Here is a 23,233-nt window from a genome sequence, read left to right on the forward strand (position 1 = left end):
GCACACACCACCATATTCCCCTGAATAAATTTAGAAAGTCGAAGGGGGGAATAATATGCTCTATGGATAGTAAAGATGTGGTTCCTACGCAACCACGCCGGTTTCACCACATCCCACAGCAGTCTACAAGATGTTCTCCATAACTCTTGCAAATCAGTATTACTTATATCAGCCCCCCAGAGTTCATCTGGAAGCATAAATACTCCGTCCATCTCATCCAAAATCAGATTGTACCAGGACGAGATCTCCTTCTTAGCAGGGGGTCTATCAATTAGCAAAGTAATAAGGGTACTATAACCACCTACTGGGAATTTATTTTTTCGAGAGGGCTGTGCAGAATAGGAGCGAGACCAGCTGGACATCTGCAGATATTTTAGCCTAGCTAGGCCAGGGCTAATCTTTCTACTCAAACACTCCCAGGAGAGCAGTTCCCCCTCAACAAATAGATCACCCCAGACCTCCACCCCTGCCTCTCTAATAGGTACTGCAAGTGAGTCTCCCAACCAGGGTGGATTATCGGGGAGATCCCATAAGGGAGTTCTACAGCTATAGTACCCTATTTTAATGGATTTTGAAACCTGGGCCCAAGTCCTTGCCATTCCCAAAAGAATTTTCAATTAAATTTTTTTAAAGAACTTGGGATCTCCGAATTTCAGTAGGAACCCAGACTGGCTAACCCCCTCTCCCCTAAGCAGAGTGGTGTATAGAGTTCCCACCCCATACTCTAATGTTTTTTTTAACAACACCCTGGCGTGAGATAACTGGAACGCCCAGGCATAGACCTGGATGTCCGGGGCAGCCAGCCCCCCCTTTTCCCTGCGCCTCCTTAACTTTTTCCACGAAATTCTTGGAAGATGTTTATTCCAGATAAAAGTGTTAGTCTCGGCCTGAAAAGTTTTAATAGGGTTTGGATCAAAGTACAGAGGGATAGTGTTGAAAAGAAAGGAAATCTTTGGCAAGACAGCCATCTTAACCAAGTTAGCCCTTCCTAATAAAGACAATGGAAGATGGGACCAAGACTGAAGCAACTTACGGCAGTCCTTGGCTACCTTGGAAAAATTTATATGTACAATCTGATCTATATTTTCCACAATATCGAGGCCCAGGTATCTCAATTTATTTCCTGGCTGAATACCCGAGATACAAAAGCTCTTATCCATACCCCAGGTCAACATCTCGGTTTTTGAAGCGTTGATCTCGTACCCGGACACTACCCCAAATTCCGAGGCTAGCTTAACTATTTCCGGGAGAGCCGTACGGGCATCAGAGGTGAAAATGAGGATATCATCAGCGTACAGGGCCACTTTCCTTTCCCAACCCCTGTACGCGAACGCCTTGATGTCAACATTATCCCTTAAATTTTGAGCGAATGGTTCAACATATAGATCGAAAAGAAGTGGGGAGAGGGGGCAGCCCTGTCGCGTACCCCTCGAGATGTTAAAGGGGTCTGACAAGATGCCATTAATCAGTACACAGGCACTTGGGTTCTGATATAGTAGACTGATTGTCCGGCGAAACCCTGCTCCCATATTGAACTTTGCCAAGGCCTCCGACAGATACAACCAATTAACTCTGTCGAAGGCCTTGGTAGCATCCAAGGTAAGAACCGCCAGGGGGAGAGTCTCCAGAACTGCCAAGTCGATAGCCCCTATTAAATCAAAAGTTAATTCATGTAGCTGTCGCCCCCTGACAAACCCTTTCTGATCCAGGTGTAAGATATTGGGGGCAAGAAGAGCTGATCTATTGGCCAGAATTGAGGCAAATATTTTATAATCTACATGTAGTATGGAGATTGGCCTATAGGAACCACATGCAGTAGACGGTTTCCCTGGTTTTAAGATTACAGTAATAGACGCACTGTCCCATGATGTCGTGGGCCGACCACCATCCAGTAAAATATCGTTAAACAGTAGTACCAAGAAGGAGACAAGTTCCTGCTCCAGGACTTTATAAATTTCAGCCGGTAGGCCGTCTGTACCGGACGCCTTCCCGTTTTTGGCATTATGTATAGCCTTGATAACTTCCTCCTCCGAGATTACACTATCCAACCTCTCACTTTGCTCATCAGAAAGTGCTGGAAGTGTGATCTTACTGAGCCAATCTTTAATACTAACTGGACTGATGTTCTTATCCTCACAGTAGATATTTTGAAAAAATTCTCTGAAGGCGGATCTAATATCGTCATCCCGGGAGAGTGGGGAGCCATTGACATTAATCACCTCGATATTATTACGAACTTGTTCTGTTTTGGTTTTCCATGCCAATAGCTTCCCTGCTCCTTCTCCATACCGGAAATGTGCGAGCTTACTGGCCTCCCATCTTTCTTGTATCCGCTGATTTAAGATAGAAGCAAGGTGGCCTTTTAAAGAAATTAATCTTCCAGACAAAAGAGAGCGATCCTCTGATGTAGTGGAATCCGCGTCTAGGTCTAACTGAGTCTTAGCGATGTTTGCTTCCACTGATGTCACTGCCTCCTTGTATTGCCTCCTCCTGTAAGCCATTTTGTTTGTAATAAGGCCTCTCACAAAAGCTTTAAGAGAGTCCCACACCACTCCGATGCTTGCCGATCCTACATTTGTTGTTAAAAAGTGACTCACCTCAGACTTAAAAAAAAAAAGAACATCGTCTGGGTGAGAAAGTAAGGAGCGATCAAAGGACCAACTTCTAGCTGACAAATTTAGCATCGAAATAAGCTCCATGGTTACTACAGAGTGGTCTGATAGATGTAATGGGAGGTATTTAACATCTTTAACAGAATCTACTAATGTATGGCTGATTAATACAAAGTCTATTCTGGATTGGTGGCGATATTTTTGATTCCTATAAGAGATACCCAGCTGTTCACCTGCCCTTAACCTCCAAATATCCACATAACCATATTGCTTCATTTCATTAAGCAAAAAGGATCTAGATTTTGATGGAATTCGAGATCGACTATTATGCGATTTATCAAGAGTGGGGTCTAGGACAATATTAAAATCACCTGCAAAAAATACAGGCTCTGGGAAGGACAAAAGGTGAGAAAAAATTACCTCCAAAGATGATGGATCGTCCTGATTAGGACCATAATACCCACAATAGTAAACTGACTGCCCAAAATAGACAGGGAGGCAATAACCCATCTACCCGCTGGGTCAACCTTAAAATCTAACACTTTAGCCCTAAGTTGTTTTTTAAAGATAAGTGAAACCCCTCTACAAGTCAAAGACTGAGAAGTAGAAATTGAAAAGTCGATCCACTTATTCTCCTTAACTAACGTATCCATTTCATCTTGAACCAGATGCGTCTCTTGCAGGATAATAATCTGTGCCTCTGAATCCCGAAGATATTGAAGTATTTTTCTGGCCCTAGGTTTAGTACGCAGGCCATTTGCGTTCCAAGATATTATCTTTAAATTAGCCATCTGACTTTAACGCCTCTCAACCCCACCCAGAGACTTGGGACATCACCCGTATGACCTAACCTAATGTCTGATAGTTGCATATCTGAAATTATCCTACACCCAGCAGAATACAATAGCGCACAAGGTTGGCACATGAGGAATTTTATAAAACATTTTACCCCGTGACCCCTATATCCCCCCCACACCCCCCTCCCACCCATGGAGAACCCTTGGTGTATCTAACCGGAACAAATCCAGTAGATAGCACCCCATCTCAAGCTCCCGTGACCCTCCCCGACGCTGAACCAAGTTCCCCTCCAAAAGTGATCTAATTGCACACATATTCTAACAAAATCTGTAAATGCTGGTATATGAGAATGGGAGTTTATGGATACAACAAGGATCGACAACAAGGATAGAACAAGGAAAGGGAAAAGGAGAGGAAAGGAGAAAACAGACTAGAAATTCTACCCTTCACCGAAAGTATATATATATTTTTTCCCTTTCACCATTTTTTTTTTTCCATCTCCATCCTGTGTGTATTTTACCACTCGTAGACATCCATACATCGAGCAAATGCATTTACCATGCGCTCCTGCACAGCACTACATCCTCCTTGTTTTGTACCACTCGTAGGCACACATACGTCCAGCAGATGCATTGACCCTGCACACACTGTCCAGAATGACATTATTCATGTTCTTTATCCTTCCCAGGCAAACATACACCCAGCACAGATACACCACTCATGCGCTGCACAGCACTACACACTAAGCCGATGAAACCCGAGGGATAGTCAAGCACACAGCAGCGAAACTTTAACTGAGTGAGCCTGTAGGCCTCACTGCAGTGACACAGGTTAAAAAGCACTTATTCACTCCTGGTCACTACATGCTATGCTACCACATAGCCTCTCACCACTATGAAGTTAGCGCTTTGGTTGCCGCTTCTGGTCAAACAAGACGGCAATCCGTGAGACAGGCCTATGTCATGGCAAACCAGCATGATCTGCGTTTGTCTATGACAACAAAAATCAGCATTTGGGGTCCAGCCATCAGTACAGCTAGGCACTCCAGGCAGGGGTGCACATCCGTTACCATGCAGAGGACGTTTCCATCTAGCAATCACTGTGTACATAAGGACCACCCCAATGCTGCTTCAATTTAGAAAAGATTTGAAGACACATCTCTTTAAGGAATACTACTTCACAATGCAGTAACAATCCAATAACCAGTCACCTTTCCTATTACTTATTGACTGCATGGCAGCAGCCACAGCCTCTTACAGCTGCTATGGTACCTCACGTTACGAGAACAGCCAAGCACAGACTTGGAGAGTAGAGAGCAGTAAACATGCCTTTTCGCTTTCTTGACCATGCATATGTAAGCGAACACAGTACTTTTTACGAGTTCCTTTGTACTATTGTTGGCCATTTGTTTATTCTTTCTTTAACTTTGTGCTGTGTCCCACTGCCCTTTTGTTTCTGAATTGATGTCTGGATTTTAAATGCTCCTGTTTCCAAAGATACGGAGAAGCCGCAAACATGTCACAGTCTAGGCAACTGAGGAGGTCCTCTGTCTTTGGACAGCACCATGCTGCTCCCACTCCCTGGTGCAATCTTGTATGAGACAATGAGGCTGGGTAGGTGTGGGTCTGCAGTAGTATAAAATTTTACTTTGCCTCTTTATGGTAATCCTCCTGTTGTCACGGACTCTCCCTGTGTTGTGGTCGGAAACTGTCAGGGGCTCAGAGGCGACTGTATAAGTGCCACCAACCCTTATTTATCATCTTCTACAATTTCTTGTCTGCGCCTCAAAGGGGCTGCAATTGCACAGTCCCTTCTGGCATGCACCTGGTAACTGGAGGAAACGCAGAGGTTGGCTGCAGAGGAGTACCTTGTCACCACTCCTTCACTAGTTCCTGCCTCCCCTTGTGTATTTGAGTGCTACCATTACATAGCCCCTTCTAGGGCACCACAGGAACACTTTCCGTCTTCTGGTGGCTCCTGCCTTCTTTCTTACCCCTAAGGGGTGCATAATTCTTTTCATTATCCAGCCCACACTAGTTTACCATGGGGACCTGGAGGAAAAGCAGAGACAGGATCCAGGGGAAGAGCTTGTCCCCCACAACCCCCCCAACCAAGTCCTGCATTATGGAAGTGCTGGTTTGCTCGGCCAGTTCTGGGATGCCTGGGGACCCCCCTTTCTCCACCGGTTCATGCCTCTTGGAGGTGCAACTGTTGGCCAGACCCTTCTGGGGTGCTACAGGGACCCAGAGGAAATGTGGAGGGCAACTACAGGGAAGCATTAATGTGCCCAAGGTGGTAAAACGATGGTCCGAGTCTGATGTAGCGATAGAAGGAGATTTATGAAAAATCTTGCCCAGGATTAATTCCCATCTCATTATTCATCACTGGCAAAGGCAATTTGTCTGATTTGCACTTTGTTCCAAGTCAGACCTATTGCCTTTGGCAGTGCTTGCTAATTTAGAGATGCTAATATGGAGGATTTTGAAATCCTGTAGTTTAGCGTTCATAATTTAGAAGGGACCACGTTTGTCTTCACATTAGCCTGATTGAGTTAATGGGCTGTTCTGGCCCTAGATACAAAAATAATCCGTGGCCAAGGCCTTGTTAAGCACAGTAATAAGATTGAGCATTTTTTCTCTGTGGAAACAAAAAGGAAAAACTATTTTTTGAATCTTTGCAGTCTATTTTCTTTTGACTCTGATGTCCTGCAATTGCGACGTTCCCGCATGATTTTATTCCAGGTGTAATACAAGCAAAGAGACAGAACTTGAGGCTAAATAATGTGTTAGCAACTACACACTATCACACTCTACAGACCACTCCAGATGAGATGTGAGAAAGTTTACAGAAAGGAGAATTTCATTAGTTAAAAAAACATCACATTGAGTTTATTAACACATTAAAAATCCCATTACAACAATGGGTAATGCAAAAAGATGATATCATAAACACAGTTTGCACAAACAAACATATCAATATACATAAAACAAAATTTAATCATTAAGACAATAAAAAAGTATTTAATATCTCATACAGAAATGTCAATTGGACATTATATAGAAGGAAAGACAACAACTGACACCAAAATTGTGTCTCGGCAGTGCTAATTTGTAGCCTTTGTGGACAGAAGAAGAACTGGGAATAATTCACCCTAATTTCTAAAGTTATTGTTGGAATTCTTGGAATGGTTTAACCTTGGTGATACCAATCTTAAATTTACAGCTCAATATGATAATGCTTCAGTTAATTATTTAGACATTACTATCAAGAATACCACTGGTTTGCTTACTGTTGAATTGTTTACTAAGCCAACGGATAAAAACACACTGCTACATTATAAAAGTTATCACTCCCAGGGCTCAGAGAGATAACATACCATTCGGTCAATTTCTCCGGTTGCGGGGAAATTATACATCCTTAGATGATTTTTATAAACATTCTGAATTCCTTAAAAGCAAATTGTTAGATCGTGGATATCCCAAAAAACTAATCAAACAAGCTTTTAAACATGCTAGATTCTATAATCGGGAGAGCATGTTTGAATAAAACCATTTAGAACATAAGAATAAGACTGAGTCGTCAGATAAACGTTTGGTCTTTGTTACACAATTTTCTAACATCAGTAACAAATTGAAGAACGTGGTTAATTCCAATTGGAATATTCTAAATGAAGGGATGGAAATCAAGCTTCCTAGACCTCTTTTTGCGTTTAAACACAATGGCAATATTCGCAAGAATCTGGTCACAACTTACAGAGTCAGTAAGCCTCAAATACAGTCTTCATTATCCATGCATAAGGTTATAGATAGTTTTCCATGTGGCACGTGTAGTATCTGTGAACACTGTCTGATCATGAAATCTGTTACTTATAATGGATTCACGATGGTATCCAAAAGTATGAGTAATTGCAGAAGTTGCAATGTTGTTTACCTTCTACGCTGTCCTTGCGGACTAGCATATGTGGGTGAAACTGGAAGAGAATTTAGATTACGTCTCTTAGAACATCGATCGGCTCTTAAAACCAACAAACAAAATGCCCCCCTTGTAGAACATTACAACCTAGCAAAACACAAACATACAGAGTTCAAGTGGTTTGTGATTGAAAAAATCAGAGGGGGTAATATGGAAATGAAAAGGAAAAATGGAGAACAATGGTATATTTCCGTTCTTAATACCATAAGTAAAGGTATTAATACTAAAGAGGACTGGATGAAACTTATTACATAGGAATCTGCTTTAGGGTCATATCTGGTACGCTAATTGGACAGTTATTTTGTTTGCCCCTTTACCTCGTTTTGGACTATAGTGGAAATATTAGGTTTTAATTTCCTCCTTTCTCTATTTAGATGAGTAGGGTTGTCTGATTTGTAATATATCCTAGAGACAGGACCGCAACATATGTGTATGACAGTGGTCTTTTTTGACCGGCTAGCTATTCTCCTTAGTTATTTACGTATTTGACATCAATACGTCTGCACTGTAATGAGATTTGATTTAGCATTTTGTTTGTTTTAATATTAGTTTTAGGGTTGATTATTAGACAGCTGAGACATGTTATACATGATATCTGTAATGCACTGATCGTTGGAATATGGCGACGTCTAAAATGTGATCACGTAGTATCTACAGTAGCCTTCATTAAGGGAGTTCTTTTTATTTGTCCTTTACAAATATCTGAGCGATCCACAATTTATTATATGACTATGGATCTAACTGATCAAATTGATTATATCAATTGCCTACAGGGATTTTTAATATACATAGCATTGCCGTTAATGAAGTCCGGAGGTATTTATTTTGTGTCATATTTAGAATAAAACTTATGACGCTAGATTCTATCTATGCTTACTCGTCAATGGTCACATACACGGTCAATGTACTGGAGGACCATTTTCTGTGATTATTTGACTATCTTGTTAAGTACCTATTTGTGTCATTTTCAAAATAAAATTCATTACGCTTGAGTCTACCTACGTTTATTTCTTAATGGGTACATACACAGTGAATGCACTGTATGACCGCTTTTTGAGATTACTTGACCATCTCAATATGGCGGCTCTGATCGCTTAAGCAAACACATTTTAGTTCAACCACTACGTAGAGATCTTCCCCTCTTTCGCTCTCTATGACGCATACCACGTGAACGGTCACGGGTATTTAATGCGTCGTTCGAATGCCGTCTCGTCTGTGATAGGGACGTACCAGACGGCGTTCATGCATACGCGTATGTAGAGGTACCGAGCCAGCTAGAACGAACTGTGACTGGAAGGTCTTTTAATAGAAGAAGTTTGATACGACTAGGTATTTTCTCTTCAAAACTTTTTTCTTTTTTTTAAAAAAGCGGTATTGATATATTTTCTTTTTTTAAATGTATACTGGCAGTTATGCTCATTGGAAGCTGCTAGTAATATATGATACGTTTTGGTCTTTCTTTCTGTATTTCTTTGTGACCCAAGTGTAGGGCTATCATTGACCCTCACTGTTAAATTTGTTTTTGTTGCAAAGAGAATGGAGATTGACAACATAAGGGCCTTTTACTAGTCCAAAACATTGGGGGATATGCCGTCGCCACAAATAAGTAGATGGTTTACCTCATTAGCCTTAACATGGCCTCTTAATTACTCCGATCATTGTTTATAGTATAACTTCTCGTATACTATCCAATAAATTTTATATAAGTGGCTGACAGGAACATGTGATTAATAATTGAATATATACACAGGCTCCTGCCGCTAATTAATTTACTTTTATTTTATTTATTCTTTTCTTTTTTTAACTTACCTTATAATACTTTTGGAAACAGAGAACCATCCCCTGTCTAATAAGTCGTCTTTATTGGATGACGTACGGTTATTTCCACAAATTTGAGTGTGGGTTTCTCAATTGTTGGTAAGTTGTTGTTATATACTCTAATAGCTCCAATATATAGCATCCACACTCCTAATATTGCATATTTTGGACCTACTTTTGTCTATACAGATCGCGCTACCCTCGGGGTCCCATTGACTAAAACAAATTAATATATGGAAGGAAACCCCACCTGAATATTTCAAGGTGAGAGGTCACTGCGAGACCAGCTCCTTAAATGGACTCTGGGTGAAACAATATATATGGTCTATTAAATAATCAACAAATTGAGATATCTTTTCTCTTTTTCTTATTAAAAGATAGGTATATATCATCACTACGATTTTGGCAGTCACCAAACCCAGATGTCTATGTCCAGTGATTCTATCACGGCATGATCAAAGGTACTGACACATTCATGATGGATAGTTGTAGTAGTGTACATGGGCGGAGCGATTGCCAATTATCAATGGGTTCTTCATATAATAAATAGTTACCAGTGTGGTATGATTTGTGATAAGGAGTCATATTGATGACTGTATGAATATGATAGTGTGGTTGACGAGGACCTATAATGGTTGAGTCAGAGCGCTCCTAATGGGATGTTGGAAACTCTATGTTCTATTTTTAGATGAAAGGAGTCAAATTGATGTATTGTTAATACTAAGATTGTGTGTCCTGTATCCTTAGTATTGATTTTCCAATTTTTTGGAGTGTTAAGGCAAACTGCATATAGTGCATTTGTATTGTTTCCTGATTTTAATTTCCATATTATGTTTTATGTTAGGAATGATCATTAATCTTGACAAACGGAGGAAAAATATTGCCAGTCCTGAAGAAGGTGGTCTCTATGATTCCACACCACCGAAACGTGTCGACCCCTGAGTTTTTGGTTTAGTTTATTTTGGGACAAAACTTTAGAAATTAGGGTGAATTATTCCCAGTTCTTCTTCTGTCCACAGAGGCTACAAATGAACACTGCCGAGACACAATTTTGGTGTCAGTTGTTGTTTTTCCTTCTATATAATGTCCAATTGTCATTTCTGTATGAGATATTGAATAATTTTTTATTGTCTTAATGATTAAATTTTGTTTTATGTATATTGATATGTTTGTTTGTGCAAACTGTGTTTATGATATCATCTTTTTGTATTACCCATTGTTGTAATGGGATTTTTAATGTGTTAATAAACTCAATGTGATGTTTTTTTAACTAATGAAATTCTCCTTTGTGTAAACTTTCTCACATCTCATCTGGAGTGGTCTGTAGAGTGTGATAGTGTGTAGTTGATGAATCAGATTGAATGGTGTAAGTGGACAATTTAAGGCGAAATTTGTTCAATTAGTCCAAAGAGAAAAATCTTTTTAACTACATAGTCTCTGGTGCTCTGTCCCTTTGGACTTTAATGAGCCCCTCTCCTTGTTTTTCAAGATAAATAATGTGTTCTCCTATTCCATCAATCGGGTACAATGGCCAACTAGTGTGAGAATTTGCATTACTGGCTGAGGGTTTCAGGGCAAAACCCATCTCAATCAGGAACCACAATCCTTGTAAAGTTGAAGGCCCAAGCAAATTCTAAGTTACACTGTGGTTAACCCTTTCATAGCTTTACACAGAGCAGTCGGGCTTAACTTAGAGGCAATGTGTAAAGTATTTATACTGCACTGGGGGGCGTGGCTTGGCCGGCTGAAAGATGGCCGCACTGTAAGTGGGCTCTGCCAGCCAAGCTCTAAATCTGCAATCATCCTACAGACAACGGCGCTACCATCGTTCGGCTCCGGTGCTTTTGCACTCACCTCGTCTAGGGGAGTCGCCTGATACCTTCTGCGACCACCTCCAGCATTCCAGGGCCGGATGTTGCTGCCTGGGCCCGCTCCTCGAGGCCGGGCCTTCCCGCCGCCACCGGAGGGCCCACTTCCTCCCGATCTGCTGTGCCTTGAGCGCCATCCCGGGGTTTATGCCCTCCACTGACCGCCTGAAGACGCTGGTGAGTGCCGCAATCACTTGGGGCTCTGGGCGGCGGGGTTGGGGGCTCGTCTGGCCGTTGGGCAGAGATCTGGCACCCGTTAGGAACGTTACACCCACACGCAGGCCGGGCAGAGGGGGCGGCATGCTCCCCGCTCATCCCCGCTGCCACTCGGCTCCCTGCGCCGCGTTTATGGACCCATTTATGGCCCGGACGTGATCTCCTTGCCCGGCATTTCTTCCAGCCTGCCCTCTTCAAGGACCTGCCCCTGCGCCACGTGGTGCCCCAGCTGATCCGGACGAATTGGACAGACCCATCCCCGCGGCACTCATCGTCCTGTGCCCCGCCGGAATGGGCTCCAGTCTTCTTGCAGTGGCTGCGTTCACACCCACCGGACAGCAGCAGGGGCCCCTCCGTGCTGCGGCTTCACCCGCCTCCTATCCTCACACTTACCTGACGCCCCACTTGCCGGCCTGAACCACAACTCTCCAGAAACCAGCATCCTGCGGGAGGTGGTAATTGCAACTCACCGTGGTGGGCCGTTGCGGCGGGGTTGGGGGGTGCGCGCCGCATCACGGGCCCCCGCTTATGTGCACGAACGCCTCCTCTGTCACATCGCCATTGGCCAGGTGACTCCCGGCCTCTGTGCATCTCCGCTGCTCTGCCTCTGGCGGCTGCGTCCTCCCTCCAACACCGCTTTTTCACAACTGCAGCGGAGGTTGTCTTCCGTTGTGTGGCTTGGGACACTGCCTGTAATTCACTCCTTTGGGGCTGTGTTTGCCCGTGGGGGGACGCACCCTCGCTGTGACTGTCGCCTGACTTTCCTGGGGATCTCTGTTGTTGCCCTGTGGTGCTGAGGACTCTTGACCCTATCACTTCCGGACACCCCTCTAGGCATTGCCATCGGCCTCTTTGCTATTTCCTCATTGAACAGCTCTCTCGAACTATTGGGTTCTGCTGCGCCGCCTTCCAGTTGTGCTCCCCGTCTACTCTTCCCACTGATGGTGCTTAATATGGGTAAGGTTGACCCAACGCAACCCCGGCTCACCTTCGACCAGCGCCGCCAGACGCGCCAGGACGGCGCGGTCGCGAACAGTGGCGACACCACGCATCCTGCGGAGATGGCCGCCTCCTGGGAGGACGACCTCCAGTCCATAATGCTGGAGGTCAAATCCGCCGTTTCTGGCATTGCTGCTCAACTGGAACAGCTGACTTTGCATCTGGATCTTGTCAAGTCGCGAGTGGACTCGCATGACAATCGCCTGCTACATGTCGAATCAAGGGTCTCGGATGTAGAGGACGCCACCACACAGGATCCTCAGAAACTCCTTCAAATGGACAAAATTCTGGACTTGATATGCACCAAAAATGAGGATTTGGAGGCGTGCACCTGTAGGAGCAACCTACACATCACGGGGGTGCCGGAGTCCACCAACATCATGCGTATGGAAGATTTTGTGGAGAATCTAATGCGTGAACTTTTCAGTGAGGTGCTGTCACTGGTTTTTATTGTGGAGCGAGCCCACGACCCCCACCCAGGCTCCGTATTGCCGGCTCGCCCAATAATCGCTAAAATCCTCAATTTCCGGGACCGGGACACAATACTCAGAGCTTCCAGGGACAAAGGCGAGATCCGCCATCAGGGAAACTCCTTGTCCTTCTACCCAGACTACACCCTAGCGGTACAGGCTGCCCGCCGCGAATTCCTGCCAGTGAACGAGATCCCCCTACCTGTTGGCATATCCAGCCAAGCTACGAGTCAGGCAGGGTTCCAAGACTCTCATATTCCCGGATCCAAAGGCCGCCCTCGTCTTTGCCAAGAAGCTTGATCGCTCTCACCGCTCCACCCCTGCAAACTCTCAAGAATCTGCCCCTGGCAGCCTGAGTGATAATGACTGACTCGATCTTCTGTAATGGTACTGCTGATATGTCTTCACTCCTATGGTTTCCTGCTCTCCTCCCTTCCCCCTGATTAAACACACTCCCCTTGGCTCCAGGTTGCTCTGCCCCCCCATTATAACGCTCCGGGGCTAACCACTATTGTATGTTTGTGAGAGTTTAGCTATTCTGTTGTCTGCTACTACTGTTTGGTTGGCCACCCTGCTTTGTTGGCAGGGGTGTACGCCGAGCTTTGCCATGCCCCCGCGTGATAGTTCCCACTTCGGACACTGGCTTTTCCCTTCCAAGTTGGGGTTCCCTGGGGTTGTTGTGGGTGGTTCCTCAACCTGTTTGGGGGGGTTGGTGTGGGTGGGGGGTGGGTGGTTCTTTGGTGTTTGCTGCCTCCTTCCGAGGTGTTTGTTTTTGTCAATATGTATTGTTATGCCCTTCAGTTTGCCTTGCAACACCATTCTGCACTTGCTCTGTTATGTCATGCCGTACTGCTCTGTGCACTACCCCAAGATTTTGTTCCTGGGCACGACACTCGTCAGCATCCTAAACCCTGGGTTTGACGCTTGCGGTTCCCCCTCGCAGCCTGGCTATTTGTCGCGGCAAGTTCTAGGACATCCTCTCCTATTCCCTTTGTTGTTGCACTGCTTTTTGTCTTCACCGTTGGTTTGCACATCCATACGCACCTGCACGAGGGTCCTGGCCAGTTTCACCACACTTCGCATGATTACCCCCCACAATATGACGGAATGACACACTATTCTCTGGATATGGAACATCCGTGGTCCAAATAACCACCGCAAGCCTCGACTAGTTCACGCGCATCTCTTCCGGCATAAGGGGGATATCTGTCTGTTACAGGAGACCCACCTGCTCCCTGCCGCCAGACTGCACTCCCGGCACTGGGGAGAATCACACTCCTCTTTCTATTCCAACTACTCTCGTGGGGTCTCCATCCTTATACGTAGGGGACTCCCTTGGCAAACCTCCCACACAATCCCTGGCCCCGCAGGGCGATTCGTTATCCTCCACGACACCCTCCAGGCCCAACCCTTGACGATAGCTGCAATCTACGGCCCTAATAATGACGACCTGGACTTTTTTGCGCAGGTTTGGCAACACATCTCCTCCTTTGGCCCCGCTGCGCTCTTCTGGGGGGGGGGGGGGCTTTAATGTCACATTATCCACTGTTCTTGACCGTTCTGGCCCCCATGCTTCCCACCCGCGCGCTGCTACACTTTTAACATCCATCCTTGCTGAGAACTCCTTGTACGACGTTTGGCGTCACATGCGCCCTGATGCTCGTGAGGGCACCTGTGTCTCTGGCACCCATGGTTACTGGTCCCGGCTAGATCTTTGGATCTCTTCTCCAGATATCATCTCCTGGCTCACTTCCGTTGATCATAAGGCGCGCACTCTTCAGATCACGGGCCGGTTCAACTCTGTCTCCGTCTGCTTCAGTCCCCTCGGCGCGCTTTCTCCTGGCGGCTCCCTTCCAACGCGCTGCGCGATTCCTTCTTTTGTGACGAGATCCAGACCACGATCACGATCTACTTTGAACTCAATGTGGGCTCTGTGGACTCTCCCTCCACTCTCTGGGAGGGATTCAAAGTTGTCATTCGCGGCAAATGTATCTCTAAACAGTCCGGGGTCTTGCGCTCCATCCCTAATGCTCTAAACAAACTGGAATCCGAAATTAAATCATTGGACTCCTCTCATGCTCTTGATCCCAGCCCCGTCGCACTCGCCCGTCTCTGCGAGAAACGCACCGAATTCACCAAGGAGGCCAACAGAGAACTCTCGTTTCTCGGCAGAGAGGCCTGGTCACGCCGCTACGGTTTGGGCGGTCGACCTGGTAAAACCTTGGCCAACCTCCTCCGTCCGCCTCGTGCTGCATCCTATATTACAGCGCTCCAGGACGGTGGCCCAGTTCGGACCACCTCCCCTGAAGAAATTAAGGCGCGTTCCATGGATTTTTACACGCTACTTTACACTGCAGGATCCGTCTCACGCGCGTGAAGTCTTTGACCAGTACTTCGATACCCTTGAACTCTTATGGCTCAAACTACCACCGAGAATACCTTGACGAGCCCTTCTCTAAAGAGGAAATACTGGCAGCCATCAATGGCATGCCTGGCGACAAGGCTCCTGGTCTAGACGGTTTGCCCGTTTCTTTTTACAAAACTTTCGCTCCTCTTTTGGTGCCACATCTGGCCGCCATGTACAACAAATCCTTGGAGGGCGGCCAATTTCCGCCTTCGCTCTGAGAGGCTATGCTGACTCTTCTCCTAAAACCAGACAACCCCCCCACCCCCCCCCCCCCCAGAATTGCGCGATTCCTTATCGCCCACTATCCCTCATTAATACTGATAACAACATTTTCCCCAAACTGCTTGCCTCACGTCTTCTCCCTCTCATGCTGCACATCGCCTGCCCAGATCAGTCCAGCTTCATCCCGGGCCGCGCAACTTCCCACTATCTCCATACCATGGTCTCCGTCCTTCACCAAATCAACCCAGCACGCCCTGCAGTGGCTGCCCTGCTGTACGCCACCAAGGCCTTCGATACTCTGGAGTGGCCCTTTCTAGTCTCTCTCCTCACGCATCTTGGCTTCAGTCCAGTTTTTATACGCAACATCTTACTCCTGTACACTCTTCCTACCGCCCGCCTCCGGATCAATGGCCTGGTATCTGATCCCATCTTTGTCGGACGTGGTACCCGCCAGGGGAGCTTTTTTCGCCTATGTTATTCGCTATCGGGATGGAACCACTGGCGGCTAGACTCCGGCAACACCACACCCAGAGAGGCATCGGGTCCGCGGCACACGCCCTCTTGGTCTCCATGTATGCGGATGACATCGCTTTATATGTTTGCCACCCCCAGAAAAATCTTAGCCCTCTGGTGGATGAGATTATACGGTTTGGTGGCTACTCAGGCATACAGGTCAACTGGAACAAGTCAATCCTCTTTCCTCTCACAGACGCCACCACTCCCTTCACCTCGGACTACCCTTTCGTGTGGGCGTCTGGTCCCACTCGCTATTTAGGAGTCTGGCTGAGCAGGGACGTGGATGAACTTTGGAGGGCCAACTTCGGGCACGCGGTGGACTGGCTCGAATCGAAGGTTCCGCTCTGGAGCCGGCTGCCCCTATCATTAGCCAGTCGAATAGCAATCGCCAAGATGGTAGTCCTCCCCAAATTCCTATATTTATTCCTGAATATACCTGTTCCCCCTCACCGCCCATTTTTTTCGCAGGGTCCGCTCGTTGATCATCTCTCTTCTCTAGCTGGTAGGCAACCCAGGATCGTGTATGACATTCTCACTCTTCCGATGATTTGCGAGGGCCTCGGCACCCCAGACTTAAAAACTCTACGCAATGTGTGCTCAGGCCATTTTTTTGCACTTTTGGCTTCACCCCACTTCTTTTCAGCCACACGTTGCGGTTGAGGCGGATCTTGCTGCCCCGTGGCCACTCACCACCATCCTGTTTGCCCCGGCTAAACTCCCACGTACTGAAAAAGACACGGTAGAGACCTTGCGATGGGCCTGGGAGGGACTTTGTCGCTTCTCAGGTGCCCCTATGCTCTCGGCAAATTCAATGCCGATAGTTCGCCACCTGGCTTTTCCTCCTCTCCAACCCTCCGGTATGGTTAAACATGCCACCCGCCTGGGGCTGAACACGGTAGCGGATCTCTATCCGGGAAACACATTCTACTCTCTTGCTGATGATTCCGGCCCCATGGACACTTTGCTCTTTTATCAGCTAAGGGCTATTTGCAGGGAATTACACTCTACGATCCCTCTGCCTCCTCCCTCGATGACCGTGTTCCTATATCCGTCTTCCTCTCCTCGGAAACTGGTAACCAAACTTTACGCCCTCACGCTGGCAGCCACCTCTATTTCCACTGATCGCGCCCGCGTGGCATGGGGCGTGGATCTTGGTCTAGGGATCTCCCAAGCTGATTGGCTTTACTGCTGCAAACAGACTAGGCGACTGTCCCCTAACTATCGCCTGCACCTTATTCATTTTAAATATCTGCATAGGCTCCACCACACTCCCATTCATTTGCACAAGCTGGGGCTCCTCCCCAGTGACAGATGCTTGCGCTGTTCTGCTCCTGCAGCGTACTTCTCTCATCTTGCCTGGTTGTGCCCCAAGGTCTCCGCTCACTGGCGCAAGGTCTGTTCTGCTATTTCAGAGATTACTTCCTCGCCGGTTAATCCCGCCCTCCCCCCCACCCCACCCCTCTGCCTCCTCGGCTTTGTGAAATCTGCCTGGACGCTTCCCGACACCTAATTGCCATGCTGCTTGTTCTCGCACAGCGCAGGGTCTCCATGTGTTGGGGTCGCAAACCTGCTCCTAAATTTGCTCAATGGCTCGAGGATGCATCGCGCTGCCAGACCCTATTGTCTAAATTCTGGGACCTTATGCCAGCTAGATCTCGCCCACACGACATATGAGGGCCCCTTGTGTCATACCTCCTTGCTCGTTCCCCCCCCCAGCGCCTGACTTCCCCTCCCGCGCTCCCAGCTGTCATTTCGCCCGCGGCGGCTGCCGGTGTGGGATAGTTATCGGCCAACGCCCCCCCCCCCCCCCCCGTCCCTTCTTCTTCTCAGCAGGGCCCGCCCTTTCCCCCATGACTTGTGCGCCTCATACCAATGACTGTTTATTGTCCAAACGTGCCTGTATAACATCTGCTATGCTGTTGCTTTATGATGTTCTGAGCTAATGGTCCCCTTTGCGTTTTTCAATTGTGCTCATGTGCATGGTGCTTTGATTCAGTGCAAGAATTAAATTTGTCTATGCAACTTTGTCAATAAAGGCTTTTGAAAAAAAAAGTATTTATACTGCCCTTCAAAAAATAATAAAGTGAAAACGCAACCCGAATAAAATTCCACACCAATTTAGTAAAATAAAACCAATTGTAATTATTAAAACTAGACCGAAATGTCAAAAATCTAATCAGTAGAACCAGAGATCTCAGTGAACATAGCACTAAAAAGCACAAAGTGCCAATTGTGGTCATCTGGTTGCGCCAGACTTGTACAAAGTCACAAGTTCAGCCCGACCACAATAAAGCGTGGGCCGGCTACAGGGACCCAGGTAGGCCAGCTGAACCAGAGTACAAGTCCTGGTTGCAGAGTGTTGTGAAGTCCAGCGTTGAGGATGCTTGCAGTGCGAAGACTGGCATTGAGGATGCGTTGCACAGTCGACTTGTTGCATCGGTCCCGAAGAGCTCCGAGGCTGCGATACGAGAACCTGCATCGTCAACGAGTTATTTGTGATGCAAGGGAGTGCATAGGTGAAGCTTCCCATGCAGAGATTCCAATGCGGGCTGGAAGATCGATGAGTCCTTTCGCTGAGAGAATCCTCGCAGCAGAGGTGATGTATCGGTTCTGCTTAGGTTTGCGCCTTGCAGCAGAAGAGAGTTGTCGGTTCTGCTGGATCCACACATGGACTGGCAGAACATCTTGAGTCCCACTTCCTAGGGTCCAGGACTGGGGTGGGCTCACATCGCAGGGTAGGACTCACAGATGGCAGAGCCCAAGTGCTGAGTTCAAGGTTGTGGGAGCCTTCTGTCCCTGAGGCTCTAGTCAGGAGGCAGCCACCAACCCTCAGAGTCACTCTGGTTCAACTGATACAGGTCCAGTTCTTCTCACCCAGGCAAGAGGGCAGCAGGTCAGCACAGCTGAGCAGCCGTCCAGTGGAGTGGCAGTTCTTTCAGTAGCTCAGCAGTCCTTCCTGGCAGAATATCACTAGGATCAGAATTGTCCCGAAAAGTTGATGTCTGAGGTCCAGTATTTATACCTGGCACCCTTTATCTGGAAGGTGGGAGATGCTTCTAGAGGTTTCTGTTTGAGGTCCACAGGCATCCTGTCTTCTCTGTCCTGGCTCCAGACTAACTATAGGGGGTATGCAGCCCTCTGTGTGGAGGCAGGGCGCAGCCATATTTAAGTGTAAGTAGGGCTGTGCCCAGCTCTACCCTCCCATCCTACCAGTGAGAGCCCATCCAGGCACACCTAAGCTCTCTGTTGTGTTTGGCTGTCTATACACAAAGCCCAACTGCCAACTACACCCAGTCATGTGACCCAGAGACAGGCTGCAGGCGCTAAATGGCTAAGGCCAGAAAATGTCAACTTCTAAATGTGGCATTTTTTAAAAAATTGTAATTTATAATCCGACTTCACCATAAGACCATTTTTCATTACAATTCCAAAGACACAAAACATGAACTGGTTACCTGCTCCCATTTGGAAATTATGACTTATTAAATGTAATAAGGTAACCCTAATGTTATCCTATAAGAGAGGCAGGGCTTGCAATAATGAAAAACGAATTTAAGAGTTTTTCACTGCCAGGACACATACAACCTAAAAATACATATCCTACTTTTTAAATATGCTCCAGCTTGCCCTCTGGACCGTCTTGGGCCTTCCCTAGGGGTGGCTTATGTGTATTAAAAAGGAAGGTTTGGTACTGGCGCAAGGTTTATTTTGCCAGGTCGACTTGGCAGTTTAAAAAATGCACATACAGGGTTCAATGGCAGACCTGAGACATGTTTAAGGGCTACTTAAGTGAGCTGCACAATCCGTGCTGCAGGCCCACTAGTAGCATTTAATTTACAGGCCCTGGGCACCGGTAGTGCCTCATTACTAGGGACTTAAGAGTAAATTAAATATACTAATTGGGTATAAGGAGAGCGCGCAAGTACTTTAGCACTGGTTAGAAGTGGTAAAGTGTGCAGAGTCCTAAAGCCAGCAAAAACGAAGTCTGCAGGCAGAAGAGTTCAATAAGAAAAAGTTAGGGTAAAACCACTCCAAGGATGCTATGTCTAACAGCTAGGTTATCATATGTCAGCTATTCCCATTTAGCCATTAAAATGTGATAGACTTGAATGGTGGCAAGTTATTTGTTGAGTTTTGTGATGTCATGGTTAGACCAGGCCTTCAGGTAGTGCAGGGTGTGATCAAACTATTAGATGCTAATATCCTTGGCAGCCACTAGGACTCACAGCAGTTCCATGTACAATTTAAAGTTGACCCCTGAGACAACGGAGACTTGGGGAGTGCTGCAGACCAGGAAAAGCTTATCTGGACTACCTAAGCTCTTCTTTAGAACCGACTCGAACAAAGATAGGGAAACCCCTTGAAAAACTTCAGTTTTTCCCAGAGTGCGGAGCAGAGCTTTATAGTCGACGGTATTGAAGCCTTCACAGAAGTCAAGCAGGACGGAAAGGCGCAAGTTTGCAATCTGAACCACTTGAATTGTAGCTGTCTCTGTGTAGAGATGAGATGTGAAGTCAGACTGGCAGTTTTTCAAGAGGACGTTGAAATTTATCTTGTCATGTAGCTGGTTTGTGACAATCTTGAATGATAACCCCCAGCAATTGAAGGTATCGCTTTGGGTAGTAGTTGATGTGGTCATCGAAATTGAGTACTGTCTGGTTTTGAGCGCCTCTAGGAAGCCACTTTCTAGAACAAAGGAATTACCTTCATAAGAAGTGGTATTTAAGCATGTTTCCACAGACTGGTGTCATGCAGAGATAGTTGTATTCCCCACGCCGGTCGTCCCCCCCCGAAGGCCCACTCCTCATATCGTCCTATCTCTCTTGAATATCGAGGCCAAGCTCTAGGCCAAAGCCCTGGCCAGCAGGCTCATGCTCTATATGTCAGACCAGGTCCACCCGGACCAGGCAAGCTTTATGCCCCACCACCCTACTCTTCATAATATCTGTTGCACCCACAACGCAATAGCTCTGGTGGGCTGACTCGAGCGCCCTACGGCCTTACTACTAGCGGACATCAATAAGGCTTTTGACTCTGTCTGCTAAACTTACTTGTTTGCGCTTCTCCAGCGGCTCCATATGGGTCTTAGATTCCTCTCCTATGTCCGACTACTCCATTCTGACCTGACTGCCTCGTTTCCTGTGGCCGGCACAGCCTCTGCCTCATACCCCATTTGTCGTGGCTCCAGGCAGGGATGTCCCCGTCCCCACTTTTATTTACCCTGGCCATGGAGTCATTGGTGGTGTGGGTGAGAATAGACTCCCAGGTCCGGGGGTTTGAATGGTCCCAGGAAGTTTCGAACTGCATTGCAATTTATGTCGACAATGTCCTCTTCTTCATCACAGTTCTAGCGGCCTTCGGCCCCAGTGAAAAAAGACGGAGGTTAAAAATTGGTCTAATTTAACCTTATCCCTAAGAGGCTCTGCCATTTTTAAAATGATTTGCCTGCAGCCCGTCTTTTGAACCAATTGCAGATCCACCTCTTTCCAGTTCCTCTTACCTGGTTTCGACAGATCAGTGCAGGTCTGGGTCATTTCTTATGGGGAAGAGTTGCCTCTCTGGTAGCCTTATGTACCTGCTCCCAATTCACTTATTGCGGGGGCATCGCGGCCGTTGATATCCAATCTTACCATGAGGCTGCACATCTACAGTTAATTAATGGGTTGTCCCAGAGACGACCCAACATACGCGGTGGATAGATGGGCGACAGGCGAACCATCTATGATCAGATACCTTTATAGAAGAGAAGATGTGGATTCCCTTCCCCCGACTAAGAGGGTGGTGGTCCTGGCATGGAGGCCTTACGCGGGAGACTCCCCTGTGGGGGATATGCTCCCTCCCCAGTTGGTGAGGCTACAAGGCTTTCAGGGTTGGGAACGGATTGGCATATCCACCTTGGGGGATGTGATGCGGCGCCTTGTTCGTAAATTGCTTCAGGAACTTCACTCTGAATTTTCTATGCCCCGCATCCAATTCTACAAATATCTACAGCTACGCCATGTGTTGACCCCTTTACACATGTACTCTCAGCTCTAACTGATTTCAATCCACTGGAGGGGTAACTCCTTATGAGCAGCTTGGGCAATCATAAAATATCAAAGATTTACCATTCCCTGGTCACTAACACCACCACTACCTTAGAAGACCTCCGTGTGGTGTGGTAGAGAGAGATAGGTGACCTAGACGATGATGATTGGGTGGAGGCTTTGGGGTCCCCTCGGGGGGCAGTGATATCTTCATGCCTGCGTTTAATTCAGTTTAAATATCTCCATTGCGCCTAATTTACTAGACACCGGCTGTGGCGTATGAGTCTTATAAATCCCCCCCGATACCTGCGCTGCGAATCGGAGTACGGCACCTTCCTTCATTCAGTTTGGGAATGTAGAGCCCTGGCCCAGATTTGGAGGGGAGTGGTGGAGTGCCTGGCCAAGGTACTTGCTAGGGACTTACCTCAGACCCCGAAATGACTCCTGTTACACAGCACTGAGCGGATTGGGGGTAATCGATATAAACGGCACTTGCTATTACTTGGCCTTACCCATGCTAAACAGGACATTGCCTGCCAGTGGAAATATGCAGCTCCATCTTTGCTGGGCGTCTGGAAGAAAGGCATGGACTTTTGTATGGGACACGAATTTGCTATGTTTGAGGCGAGGGGGTGCCTGCAAAAACATCCCAAAATTTGACAGCGATGAGCTGATTACCAGGGCTCGATTCTAGAGCCTGTGCACAACGCAGACGTGCAATTGAATACTGGAGTTAAACAATTTGGAAAGGACACTCATGCAGACACTCTTGTTCCTTAATGTATACATGTGTTGGGCTGTGGGCGGTGGGTTGGGCAGACCGGGGGGGTGAGGGGGGAAGGGACATCAGAAGCATATGTTTATATTCATTATTGTATCTTTGGCTTATTGTTTCTATTACTCATTGGTATTGCAAATAGGGATAAAGCTGTGCCATGTATCCGGCTATTTACTGTACTTGTAGTTGGTCCTCCAGGCCATTGTCCGGCAAAATCTCCAATAAAAATTGTTATGAAAAAAAAAGTGGTCTTTAAGGAGGACAATAGTAGACTCTCCAGGTTTTCTGTGCACAGAGCACGAAACATAGGTCATTTTAAGTGTAGCAGCCAATTGTGCTTTGGAGGTTGCGTGATACCACTTTGCTGAGAAGTCTTGCCTGCCCTGTGTAGTTAATTGTTAATGATTGCACACTTCTTGGAGTGGGGGAACATGACAACCTTTCTCGGAGTGGGGACTGTTATGATGTCATGCTCTGCATGATACTCACAAAGAGCACCCTGCATTTGTTGCCGGCATACATGATGATATG

The 23,233-nt window shown here is 46.7% G+C and overlaps 1 protein-coding gene and 1 long non-coding RNA gene across 3 annotated transcripts in view; both read left to right on the forward strand.

Annotated features, from left to right (window-relative positions):
* LOC146854973 (uncharacterized) overlaps nucleotides 1-23,233 on the forward strand; it is a 58,509-nt gene that overhangs the window by 21,642 nt on the left and 13,634 nt on the right. The gene's annotated exons all lie outside the window — the stretch shown is intronic.
* Nucleotides 9,284-10,280, forward strand: LOC146854974 (uncharacterized). Its single transcript, XR_014980773.1, has 3 exons — nucleotides 9,284-9,464; nucleotides 9,578-9,661; nucleotides 10,045-10,280. It is a non-coding gene; the product is annotated as an uncharacterized LOC146854974 (long non-coding RNA).

Source organism: Triturus cristatus, chromosome 4_1 (assembly GCF_964204655.1).
Source record: "Triturus cristatus chromosome 4_1, aTriCri1.1, whole genome shotgun sequence".
NCBI lineage: Eukaryota > Metazoa > Chordata > Amphibia > Caudata > Salamandridae > Triturus > Triturus cristatus.